The sequence below is a fragment of the Myxine glutinosa genome, chromosome 5, assembly GCF_964187855.1.
Source record: "Myxine glutinosa chromosome 5, kmMyxGlut1.1, whole genome shotgun sequence".
Taxonomy (NCBI): domain Eukaryota; kingdom Metazoa; phylum Chordata; class Myxini; order Myxiniformes; family Myxinidae; genus Myxine; species Myxine glutinosa.
This window is the reverse complement of record NC_136265.1, coordinates 96,338,294-96,351,968: the sequence shown is the minus strand read 5'-3', so window position 1 is coordinate 96,351,968 and position 13,675 is coordinate 96,338,294. Positions and strand designations below refer to the sequence as shown.

The 13,675-nt window shown below is 43.6% G+C and overlaps 1 long non-coding RNA gene across 1 annotated transcript in view; it reads left to right on the top strand.

Annotated features, from left to right (window-relative positions):
- The first annotated feature begins 302 nt into the window (after nt 1-302).
- LOC144891992 (uncharacterized) overlaps nt 303-13,675 on the top strand; it is a 707,648-nt gene continuing 694,275 nt past the window's right edge. Inside the window, exon 1 of the long non-coding RNA XR_013623313.1 lies at nt 303-1,180. This is a non-coding gene — a long non-coding RNA (uncharacterized LOC144891992). The remainder of the gene's footprint in view (nt 1,181-13,675) is intronic.

Here is a 13,675-nt window from a genome sequence, read left to right as displayed (position 1 = left end):
AGCCGAACCGAACCGAATAAACCGAGTGAATTCACCGAGCGAATTTCATCCAATTCCACCAAGTTTCATGAAATTACCGAGAGATATTTCTTCGTTTTTATTTTATTAGTTACCAGCAGAAGTACCCAGCATTGCCGGGCGGGGGAGGGGGGAAGGGCACGTACACTTTAAACATGTATATACATGTGGGATGTGGGATATATACATGTGGGACATGTGTACGTGTGTGTGTGTACATGTGTGTGTGTGTGTGTGTACGTGTGTGTGTGTGTGTGTGCGTGCGCACGCGTGCATATGTCAGCCATTAGGGTTTTAGCCCCATGACTCAATTGATCATAACATCTGAAATTATATATCGTGCTTCTAAAAACTGATTTGAACTCAACTGCAGGCAGAGGTGAGTGGACAAAATGTGGTTTCGAGGCTCAACGTGCAGGGTGGATCCTTAGCCTAGTAAATTAGTCCTTGAATGAATGTGCCAAACAGTAGATAAAATGCTCTCGACCCACGTACAGGAAAAAAGATGTCATCCAAACGCCTCCTTCACGAAGGGAATAATTAATTATATATCTTTGTAGTTTCAGTATGTCTCCTAAAGCAAGGACGTAACCTAACACCTCGGAAGAAATATAGACATTACATATACTTGATTGTAATGGTATTCGGCATGTGTATCCAATCATTCATCTACCATTTAGCCTAGTGTATAAGAATATTTACTTCGGCCTGCGCTCGGGTCTGATATGTTTAGATAGATAGCCAAAAAAAGCGTAGCCTATCATTATGCTTACATCTTGTTGTCTAAATTTGACCTTCTGTAGGACGGGACAATGGGAGATGTTGTCCTTATGGCCTTGTATTGCTATGTTTTTAGCGCAGATTCTTGTCTAATATTTTGCTATAAATGAAATGCCTTTCCACTTATTTTTCAGCGAGTGTCTTGAGGAATTGCCCGCTGCGTGTTAGGCGGTGCATTCTTGAGCCTCGCTCCACACGTGTGTATATAATCGATTTTATTAAACATTGTTGCTCTTCTTCCTCTGATTCTTCTTCTTCTTCCTTCCCTTGAGGTCTTCGATCTCGACAATTTTGGTGTCAGAAGTGGGATACATCCAAGTGTGCAGACGAGGTGGATCCTCACGTTCCAGGTCGGGAGGGAGGCCTGCCGGCATCTAATTTGGTGGGTACGCATTTTTGCACCTCGAAATTGAAGCCTCCCGCCTTACTTTGGACACGTGTGGACCTCTGTCGGCTGTACCACCTGGCTTGCATTCCGAACCAAATTTAGTATAAATCAGAGCAGCAGTGGGTAATGAATCGATTATACAGGGCGCCCGGGATAAGGAGGGGTATCCCTCAAGTAAGCTTCCTGTTCGGGAAGCAGGTAGACCCATATGTGGGTGATAGATAATAGGTATTAAGTTACTCCGGCGTGAGAACTGCGTTTAAGGTTAGGAATCGGGGGGCGACCCGATCTTAGGACTACCAGGAGGGACTAGCCCAAGAAAGGTAGAATAATGAGTATTTTAAGTTAAGCTACGCACTGGATGTGTTAGAGTTCACAGGTAAGTAGGATTGAAGTGTGCATGAGTGTGCATGAATTTATACTGTATTGTATGGAGAATGAAAGGTCAGTCACATGGTATTTGTGTATAAGGGAATGAATGACCTGTCATTGCAGCGTGTATTTGTGTTTATTATGTGTGTGTCATTGATGTGTGTCATTGACTGACAAGGGATTCCCCAAATTGCCTGCGGGCGTTGGGCAATCCGGATGAGTAAAATTGACAGGGAATAATGAGAATATTATGGAGAGCATGTGTAGACAGGGCTTTAAAACAAGTGTTCAATTACATCCCCACATTAACGGCTCTCCAGATGTGGCAAGGGAGAATGGGAGTGAAAGTCAAAATAATAGGCTGTCAACCGACAGGGTGTTTATTCAACGGCATGGCCGGGGCTTGTATTTGGCCGACGTGGGATGACAGAATGCGTTGAATGAAGGCAAGAATGACATGTGATGCGGACGTGAGTCCAATCGGAAGGATGGATGGTTATGGTTTCACCCGGTCCGTTTATCTGTCTGTCTGTCCGGACACAGAGCTCTTGGGGAGAGCCAGAAGGGGTTGGGGTGACCAAGATGAATGTGGACAATATATTAATTGTTCATATTAATCTATTAATCTCTGTATATTAATCTGTAAAAATATATTAATCTCTGTGTGTGTGTGTCCGTATTTGTCTGGCTTTCTGGCTGTCTATGGAGTCATGTCTCTGAACACTGATTTTGAGGGAGTTGCAGGCGTGATGGAGTTGCAGGTGCGGACCAACAGCGGTGTTCGCGGTATCTACTGGGGGTCGAATGTCACTCCCTCAGTGTCTGCAGACTTGTCGTTCGGCAGTGTTGAAAGACAGGTTCGATTGTCGGTCTGTCTGCTTGATTTTCTGGTCTCACTCTGAGTATATGGTATATACTCTGAGTATATGGTCGTTTTCGGTTTTGTGCTTTAATGGTGGTTGATTTGACTTCCCTGAAAGGGGGACAATAAATATTTGGTGTTAGCTGTTGTCATTTCGGATGTTTGCAGTTGTAATGTGAAGCCAGTCTGTCTGTCCAACTGGGTGTGTCTGACTGCGTCTGCAGATATGGATCAAGGAGGAGCAGTTTCTGCGGCGTTTGTTATGATGTTGAATGTCATTCACTGTGTCTGCTGACGTGTCGTGTGACTATGGGGACTATGATAGTGTGTCCTGGCGGGAAGAATCGTGGCAGCCTACAGATTTGAATGGAATGGCCTCTGTGAGACCATCCTGTTAGTACGTTGGGGGTTCGTCTGTCTGTCTGTCTGTGAATGGAAATTGAACTGGACTTCGACAGAAGGCAGGTGGGTGGTCACCTGCTGTAAATTGTGGTGGAACATTTGTGACGTTCCCTAATACGAGGGGACGAATTGGTTTGTAAATGTGTTGTGCAGGTACTTTTTCTGTAGGTAGCCAAATTCTATTGTTGTCAAGTCTCATGTAACCTTGGTTAACGTATATCTACGGACAAGAGCTGCACTTTATTTTAGTAAGTGACTGGGAAAGTTTGTTTTAAAAGGTGCCAGCGGAGTTGTTTAGAGTTATGGAGGTCACAACTCGCTGGAACCTCTTTGTTTATGTTTGGCTGACTTACATTGACTAGTTTATGGGAAAAAGGGGACTGAAAATGCTTTGATTTTTTCGTGGATTGCCCATTGGGTATGCTTAGGATTTAATAGAGTGGTGGAGTTCTGTGGAATATGATGACGTTGTCTTATGGACACTTTGTGAGTGACTAGACACGTGCCTGGAAGGGGAAATTGTATTCATAACTCATGTGGGTTGTGTCTGAAGAAAAGGTTTAAAGTAAGTGAGAAGAATGTCGTGGAAAGTGCGAAGATGATAAATGGAAAGTCAAATTAAATGGATCATTTGTCAATGACAAGTGACTTTGCAAGGTTTGCTAAGAAAGGGAGGGGAAAAGATTATAAAAGTTGATGGAAAAGACGGGAAATAAAGAAAAGTGGTTAGTTATGGACTGTTGTTTTGTGATAAGAAGGTGATTGGGGGCTGGTGAAGATTGGATCACGGCTCTGCAGACCAGGTGAACAGAACTCCACCAGGAGTGGGTATATGGGAATCACACCAATTAAAAAAGATTGTCATGTGGACCGCAAGGCTAACCCCGCTCTTGCAGGGAAATGCTTTTGGGAGGCTAGTTATTTTTCAGATAATTTTTCCAGTGGGTTTATACTGATGTGAAATTCGCGTATCTAGGAAGGAAAGGAAAAAATTGTCCAGGTATTGATAGGATAACAGTGAAATTTTGAAATGAAGTGAAGGATAACAGTGAAGAGTTAGTGTGTTCGTTGCGATTTTTGGGAATGGCAGGGTACTGTCGTACATGGATGATGGACCGACTGCGGAAAACGCCAGTAAGGCGTCGATACAATGTTGAATACCGAACGGTCCATGTGTTGGACAACAATGAAGGGTTCATAATTAATTTGGCACCTCAAGACAGACGTTCCGACATCCGCACCTACAGAGTTCGATGTAATACAATTACAAGCCGCGGCCTCAAACGTAGAACAGCAAAAATTGGATTAAATTGGGAGCTCAACGCCCCGCAGAAGGACAAATGTGGACGATTAATGACAAACCCGTGGCACCGCGAGCTTTATTGCCATGGTTGGCACGCATGGCGCATCCAAATGGCCATGTGTGCCATAGGGGGGTGATGAGGCAGGTCACTTCCACCTGGGCAGCACCAGGCCTTTCGACTGTGGTTACCATGGTCTGTCGCTCGTGCGCTATATGTCAACGGCATCAGCCAACAACGGATATGGCAGCACTTGAATTACTTATCATGGATGACATGTTTTTTTAAAGTTTTGCATAGATGACATGTTTTCACCCGTAAGACTGCGCTCGAACCAAGATGGACGGGGCCACCAAGTTCTTCTGATCACACCAACAGCGGTGTTTTGTGAGGGCAAGTCGTCCTGAGTACATGCCACACATTGTAAGTTGGCCATACCCACAAACACAGACACCTCAAACGCACCACCACAGATCGAGGATGCTGCACCACCGCCTGTTAGGGGTGGCAATCACATTTAGTTTAATTTACAGCTTTGCCAGCACTGGGGACATGAGAGAGGGATTAGAGGACATTGGATTGACTTTAAATTGAAATGAAAATTGAAAGGGTGGATTAGGAAAATGAGTTTGTTCAAATAATCGTGGCATCTGTGGGATGCAACAATTTTGTGCCAGAATGGTGTATGGGAGCCGTCATCTGGGAAGCGTCGTTAAATGGCAGTAGGTTTAGACAGGTTTTGCTGCCCTCAGTCGTTTGAAGCAAGCGATTACTTACTACAATGTGAATTCATGACGTCACAGAGCTCCCCCTACGATTATAGGCCACCATGCATTTCACACATATTAATTCCGCACCCACGGATCGAAAGCAAGAAAAAGCCAAAGGAAAATACGTATTGGACAGTGACCCGTGCAATGGCGAAGGTACAGAACCGATCACGTTGTTGGATGTGTATGCATTTTCCTCACACCAGTACGACAGGGATAGAAATGGTAGTGCTACCCCTGTCCCTACGAGATATGTGCTCAGGACCCTAGCGTACCCCATGTCTGACCACAACCTTGGAACTGATAGGCCCAAATCTACCCGGCAGTGTGTTCCCGGGAGTTTCGATATACCCCACCCATTAAGCAGGCTTTGTTAGACAAACCACCTGATCCAGTCTGGGTGACAGAGCAAAAGGGACGGGTGTGTCTTATAGGAAAGGGACACGTTCAGATGGGAACCTCGGAATGTACCCATACCCTGCCATCCGACACCAGATGGAGAGAAAAGGAAGGCCCCCTTGTAATAACCATAGATGACCAAGCCCAGCATAACGTAACCAAGCTAACCATATCTTGGGGAACACCAAGCGCCACCCGCGTTGAGATCAGTAAATGCATGGCCTCGGCCCTTATCCCACCCCATGGAGTAATGTTTATTTGCGGAAATAAAGCATATCCATACCTACCCGAACAGTGGGGAGGGACTTGTTATCTGGGATTCATTTTTCCCAAGGTAAATTTGGTAAATCATGTATTATTAAATGTAGGGAAGATGATTAAAAGGAAGGAATTTTCGGAAATTGGTGAAAGTAAATATGGCATTTGAATTTCCAGACACGACACAGGAAATGCGGCTATGAATAAGCCAACCATCTGAGAGATAAGGTAACTAAATGCCAATTAGTGGGACGGGGGGCTAGGAATTGATCATGGTGTGTGTAAGAAAGTATTTTTCAGGATGGACGATGAAGAAATCGCCGTTGGAAAACCATGATCTTGACCACAGAGGCCGTCGATCTGAATGGGTCCTTCAACAAGGCAGATGTGACCGGCGCTTCAGAATTTTGTATTGATTTTTGTGATGACTGTGAAAATCCCATGTGGGAACGGGCTACTGGCTAATGCCTGCATCGATGTTTGTGATGATTGTGATACTTGTGTGGAAAACCCATTGCGTGTACTGGCTAACGCCTCTTATGTATTATGAATGATTGGCAAATAGATAGTCTCGCATTAGTAATGGAACGAATTGGAAACGAAACCTGAATCGCAGAACTACAATTGGAAAACGAATTAATGCATATGCAAACGATGGTGATGCAGAATCAAGTGGTTTTGGATATGTTGTTGGCAGAAAAGGAAGGAGTATATGGGGTGATCGATGAACCTATTTGATGCTTGGGATTCTGATAATGATTATGATTTTAGTTGGGATGATTATATCTGTGATTTAGAAAGTGTACGTTCTTTTTAAAAAAAATTATTTACACCACCCAGCAAATCACATGTACAGGGCTTGATGGCATTTAACGTCAATTGTTTGCCCTGATTCGCGAGGACCTCACTTGCATAAAGAGGGCCCCTTAATCAGGCTGGCAACCGGGTCGCACTTACGCTGCAGCGAGGGTGGATTCGGAATCTGGCGGGCGGCAGCAATCTCTTAAAACCAGGCGCCGTCGTCGCGAATTATGGCTAACAATTCATACGTTGAATGTTAGACGGCCAGTTAGGGCCGGTATCTCTCTTTGAGCATACGTGACGCTATGTCGTGCCTGGCATGTAACTAATTGATGAATTTGGTGTCTTTCCAAGGAGTTGTCTTGTAAAGACAAAGGAAGGAACTGTCAGCCATTAGGGTTTTAGCCCCATGACTCAATTGATCATAACATCTGAAATTATATATCGTGCTTCTAAAAACTGATTTGAACTCAACTGCAGGCAGAGGTGAGTGGACAAAATGTGGTTTCGAGGCTCAACGTGCAGGGTGGATCCTTAGCCTAGTAAATTAGTCCTTGAATGAATGTGCCAAACAGTAGATAAAATGCTCTCGACCCACGTACAGGAAAAAAGATGTCATCCAAACGCCTCCTTCACGAAGGGAATAATTAATTATATATCTTTGTAGTTTCAGTATGTCTCCTAAAGCAAGGACGTAACCTAACACCTCGGAAGAAATATAGACATTACATATACTTGATTGTAATGGTATTCGGCATGTGTATCCAATCATTCATCTACCATTTAGCCTAGTGTATAAGAATATTTACTTCGGCCTGCGCTCGGGTCTGATATGTTTAGATAGATAGCCAAAAAAAGCGTAGCCTATCATTATGCTTACATCTTGTTGTCTAAATTTGACCTTCTGTAGGACGGGACAATGGGAGATGTTGTCCTTATGGCCTTGTATTGCTATGTTTTTAGCGCAGATTCTTGTCTAATATTTTGCTATAAATGAAATGCCTTTCCACTTATTTTTCAGCGAGTGTCTTGAGGAATTGCCCGCTGCGTGTTAGGCGGTGCATTCTTGAGCCTCGCTCCACACGTGTGTATATAATCGATTTTATTAAACATTGTTGCTCTTCTTCCTCTGATTCTTCTTCTTCTTCCTTCCCTTGAGGTCTTCGATCTCGACACATATATGTGTGTGTGTGTGTGTGTGTGTGTGTGTATGTGTGTGTGTGTATATATGTGTGTGTATGTGTATGTAGGCTAACCCCCGCTCTCGCAGGGAAAATGGCCTTAAAATGCATGTTGTTGTTGTATGTGTATATATATGTCTGTGTGTGTGTGTATGTATATATATATATGTGTGTGTATATGTGTCTGTACGTGTGTGTGTGTGTGTGTGTGTGTGTGTGTGTGTGTGTGTGTGTGTGTGTGTGTGTGATGTATATATCTATCTATAATTCCAGTAATCTCTGTGTGTATGTTTGTATGTTTGTATGTTTGTCTGTGACCGCTGTTTCTCGACAACCACGGGTCCGATATACTTTAAACTTGCCAGGTATATTGCTGGGGACCCGAGGATGTGCCTTTTCAAGGTTTCATATTAATCGGAGAAGTAGTTACCGAGCTATGTCCAAAAAACGATTCAACCAATCAGAGAGCAGCGAGCTATCACGTGTGCCGAACGTGGCGAACAGACTCTGCCTCGGACGGCACATTTGAGAGCGTATTCATTTATTTCACGTTGGAAAACTATGTTGCCGTTAAACTATGTTTTAAAACTAATTAAAACTAATTTGCGATTCATTCGCTTTCCTGCGCGTTTGTGCACGCGATGGCGATTTCTTTACCAAACTCCGCAAGCCGTTCGCTTTGGACCAAACCATTTCATGTAAATAGAGGGGGGGGGGGGGGGATTGTCACCGTACTCGCAAGCCGTTCGCTTTGGACCAAACCATTTCATGTAAATAGAGGGGGGGGATTGTCACCGTACTCGCAAGCCGTTCGCTTTGTACCAAACCATTTCATGTAAATAGAGGGGGGGGATATAATTTTAGATATACGTATATATAGTACGGGCATGCCCTAGTGTGTATAATGTGTATATGTGGATACATATGTGTATACATATTTGCATATGTGTATATGTGTCTGTACGTGTGTGTGTGTGTGTGTGTGTGTGTGTGTGTGTGTGTGTGTGTGTGTGTGTGTGCGCATGTGTCGATGTACGTGTGTGTGTGTGTGTATGTGTATATGTGTGTGGGTGTGTGTGTGTGTGTGTGTGTGTGTGTGTGTGTGTGTGTGTGTGTGTGTGTGTGTATGTAAACATGGGCCGGTGTGTGTGTAAAGTGTGAGGAGGTATTGGAGAGGAAAATGCAGAGATATATATTTTAAAATCGCGCCATGATGATAAACGAAAATACACCGCCTAAAATAACAGTCGACATATATTTAAAATTCGTCACACACATCCATGCCCGTGGGATTCCACGGGTGGAAATCCCACGGGCATGGATGTGTGTGACATTTCGACATATTGAGTTAGATGCTGCACCTGCACATTCAGTAATATAAAATGGTTACTGGCAATTGATCACATCCACAAATGATGTAATCCACACAATTTATGTACTTTACATAACGTTAATAGGAATACATGCCCGTGTCGATGGGAATGACATATAATTCACCGAAAACGTTGAAGCAACCGCATAATATTACGGTGATGTTTAACTCTCAGTGAGAATAGTTCTAAATTTTAAAAACTTTCTTCTGATATTTGTGATTTATTTCAAACAAACTGTATTTCCCATCGACACGGGCATGTATTCCTATTAACGTTATGTAAAGTACATAAATTGTGTGGATTACATCATTTGTGGATGTGATCAATTGCCAGTAACCATTTTATATAACTGAATGTGCAGGTGCAGCATCTAACTCAATATGTCGAAATGTCACACACATCCATGCCCGTGGGATTCCCATGGGTGACCCCGCTAGTGCTGTAATGTTGTACTTAGGATACTTCACTTGCCTGGTCAATTCTGTATGGTTACACTGTATGTTGATTGTATACTGTGCATGCTACTGTATCTCTATGACGTTTCCTTTGATGTACATCTCTACTGTACCAGGATTTCACTTGGGACCTTCTGTGAATCTTGCAATGTAATTTGTGAATTGTAATATGCTCTTCTATGGTTTGATAAAGGTTATTGTTTCTTGCTGTGTATTTCCTTGTAGACAGAAAGTGTTGTCCTCCTCGGGAATTAAAATTTGTGATTCTCTTCTGACAAGTTTGTAGACATTGAATTTTTAGTTCATCTATTACATACTAATGTAGGAAAATATCCCTATCAGATGGGTAGATAGAAGTTGGTCCATATTATCAGACAGCGAGATGTAGATGGAGTCATCACTGTTTGGTGGACGGTACAACACACATATGAACAAAAGGTGGGAGCGAAGGGGAAGCCGTAGCCAAAGGTATTCCTGGGGGTGAGGTGGAGAGAGGGCAGTGCAGGGCGAGTGAGGAAGAGAGTTTTTTTTTTATAAAGATAGCAACCCCACCTCCAGGACGAGGCTCAGGTAAATCATACCGGAGGAGGGAGTAACCTGGGAGAGATACCAAGGAATCAGAGACATCATGAAGGATGAAAGTTTCTGTTGAGCAGATCACGTCTGGTTTGTCAGAAGCAACCTGTATGGAGAGATTAGTCAAGTTTGAGCGAAGGCCCCGGATGTTTGAGGTCCATACCGTTAATGAAGAAGAAGGGGGAGCATCGGATACAGAACGGGGGGGGGGGGGGGGGTAGGGTAAGATGTGGAAGAGGGGGGTAGGGTAAGATGTGGAAGTGGAGGAAGTGGTAGGGAGAGCTGTTGAAGGTGTGTCAGAAGTTTCAGAATAGCTTGGAGAAAGGGAAGAATGGGGCGGACAAAAGGTTTGATGGTGATTGGGTGACGGGTGAGGCACAGTGAGGTGTTTTTTGAGGAGGGGGAAGAGCGAGGCACAAGGTTGGGGGAGATGAAGGTGAAAGTTGGAAGGGGGAAGAGGCGGGGAGTATGCTTTGAGGAGGGGTGAGAGGGGAGTCTCGGAGGGGAGGAGCGAGGGAGAGTCTCGAGCTTTGAGGAGCAAGGGAGAAATATAGCAGGCATTTTAAAAATAGGTCACATCTTCGGGATCCCTTATGATGTTATGTAGTGGGCAATTTTTAAAAGGTCAAATCTTCAGGATCACTCATACAGCAGGCATTTTTTTTAAAAGGTCAAAGCTTCGGGATCTGTCATATAGCAGGCATTTTAAAAATAGGTCAAATCTTCGGGATCCCTCATATCGCAGACATTCTAAAAATCGGTCAAATCTTTGGGATCCCTCATGTAGCAGGCATTTCAAAAATAGGTCAAATCTTCGGGATCCCTCACCTGGCAGGCAATTCTGAAATAGGTCAAATATTCCGGATCCCTCATATAGCAGGCAATTAAAAAAATAGGTCAAATCTTTGGGATCCTTTGTGATATGTCACGGGCAATTTAAAAATAGGTGAAATCTTCGGGATCCCTCATATAGCAGGCATTTTAAAAATAGGTCAAATCTTCGGTATCCTTTATGACGTTATGTATTGGGCAAATTTAAAAATAGGTCAAATCTCCAGTTAAGCACTTCCTATAGCCATGAATGAGCTTCCTACACCTCTCCACTGGCAGTTTGGCCCACTCTTCTTGTGCAAACTGCTCCAGTTCTCCCATATTTGAAGGGTGCCTCTCCCAAATGCTGTTTTCAGTTCTCCCCACAGGTGTTCAATGGGGTTTTGATCTGGACTCATTGCTGGCCACTTCAGAACCATCCAGCGATTTGTCTTGAACCATTCCTGGATATTTTTTGAAGTGTGTTTGGGTGCACATTGTCCCAAACACTTGAAACTTCTTCGCCGAAACCGCTGACGGGATTGCGACCAAACTTAGTACAAATGATATTTGTTATGTTGTGACTAAAGTTTGTTCACTGCATTAACAAAATCTGGGTCTAAGGGGGCTTACCGGGCGTCAAAGTGGGTCCAGGTTTGACCCTCCAAAATAGGAATTTGCTTTCTTCTCAGAAACTACACACGCAATTCTGATGAAACCAAACCATAACCTTCATCATCCATGATGTACCAAAGTGTTGCCCCCCAAAATAGGTATTTTTTGTTTGTTTGTTTAAAGTCTTATGATTATGTTAGTATGATTCTACATGCTGCCCTGTCTTCTAGCAACCATTGAAATTGGTTTAAAATACCTTTAGTCAGTGCAGTATACTGTTTATTCCACCAGGTGTGTGCTGGGTGTATTGCCCATACTAGGGCATGCCCGTACTATATCTATATCTAAAATTATATCCCCCCCTCTATTTACATGAAATGGTTTGGTCCATGAAATGTTTTGGTCCATTCGCAACGCCAAAGCGAACGGCGAACGCTTTACATGAAATGGTTTGGTCCATGAAATGTTTTGGTCCATTCGCAACGCCAAAGCGAACGGCGAACGGCTTGCGAGTACAGTGACAATCCCCCCGGGGTTTTAATTAGTTTTAAAACGGAGCTTGGCAACCGCTGGCGTTCTTAAGCCGGCAGCTTCGCCCGCCCGAACGCCGTTACAGTACTTTCGACCGCGGGTTGCTCGGACTTCACTTGGCGGTCAGGCACTTCCGCCATCTGCTCGTGCGAGTACAGTGACAATCCCCCCCCCCTCTATTTACATGAAATGGTTTTTATTAGTTTTAAAACATAGTTTAACGCCAACATAGCGCCAACATAGTTTGCAAACGTGAAATAAATGAATACGCTCTCAAATGTGCCATCCGAGGCAGAGTGTGTCCGCCACGTTCGGCACACGTGATAGCTCGCTGCTCTCTGATTGGTTGAATCGTTTTTTGGACATAGCTCGGTAACTACTTCTGCGATTAATTTAAAACCTTGAAAAGGCACATCCTCGGGTCCCCAGCAATATACCTGGCAAGTTTAAAGTATATCGGACCCGTGGTTGTCGAGAAACAGCGGTCACAGACAAACAAACGTACAAACAAACACACAGAGATTACTGGAATTATAGATAGATGTTTATATTGCACATGCAACTGACTATATGTGAGTTTAATTCCAAAGTAAAGGAGAATCACCTACTTGGAATCTAATTATTCCGAACAATTTCTAACAGGTCTTCGAAAAGAACTTTCATTCCTCTTTTTTTATACCTCTGGAACAAACTCCCACACACTCCTCAATCCCTCTCCTCCCTCCAGGTCTTCAAAACAGCTGTTCACCACCATCTCTTATCTTCCCCCATCCAAAACCTTGATCTTTTGTTCTGAATTTTTCTAAAATTTTTGTTCTGAAAACCTTTTGTTTTGAAATTCCTCGTAGTGTCAATTTGTTTTACTAGGGCATGCCCGTACTATATCTATATCTAAAATTATATCCCCCCCTCTATTTACATGAAATGGTTTGGTTCATGAAATGTTTTGGTCCATTCGCAACGCCAAAGCGAACGGCGAACGCTTTACATGAAATGGTTTGGTGCATGAAATGTTTTGGTCCATTCGCAACGCCAAAGCGAACGGCGAACGGCTTGCGAGTACAGTGACAATCCCCCCGGGGTTTTTATTAGTTTTAAAACATAGTTTAACGCCAACATAGCGCCAACATAGTTTGCAAACGTGAAATAAATGAATACGCTCTCAAATGTGCCATCCGAGGCAGAGTGTGTCCGCCACGTTCGGCACACGCGATAGCTTGCTGCTCTCTGATTGGTTGAATCGTTTTTTGGACATAGCTCGGTAAGTAATTGTCCGATTAATATGAAACCTTGAAAAGGCACATCCTCGGGTCCCCAGTAATATACCTGGCAAGTTTAAAGTATATCGGACCCGTGGTTGTCGAGAAACAGCGGTCACAGACAAACAAACGTACAAACAAACACACAGAGATTACTGGAATTATAGATAGATACTGTGTACCCCTCCTCCCCTCAAGCGCTCTCCCTTCCACAGACCTCCCGATGTCCTTGTTCTCCACTGTTGTTGTGCTTGTGTACTTCCCTCTCTCTCCCCATATTGTCTCCCGCTCCCTTTATTTTCTGTTTTACGTGGGTTCTTAAAACAATACTGCAATTGTATTACATGTTAACGTAAATGTTGATTTAACCATATCAAAAGTTTAGATATTCAAATATAATATGGACCTGTTCAGCCTGTTCACCTTACACACAAGCACAGGGGATGTGTTTGAAGGAGCATTTGTGCTCAGATGTAATCCATGCCACAGATATGTTGATATGTAGACAGTTTCGCCGCATCACT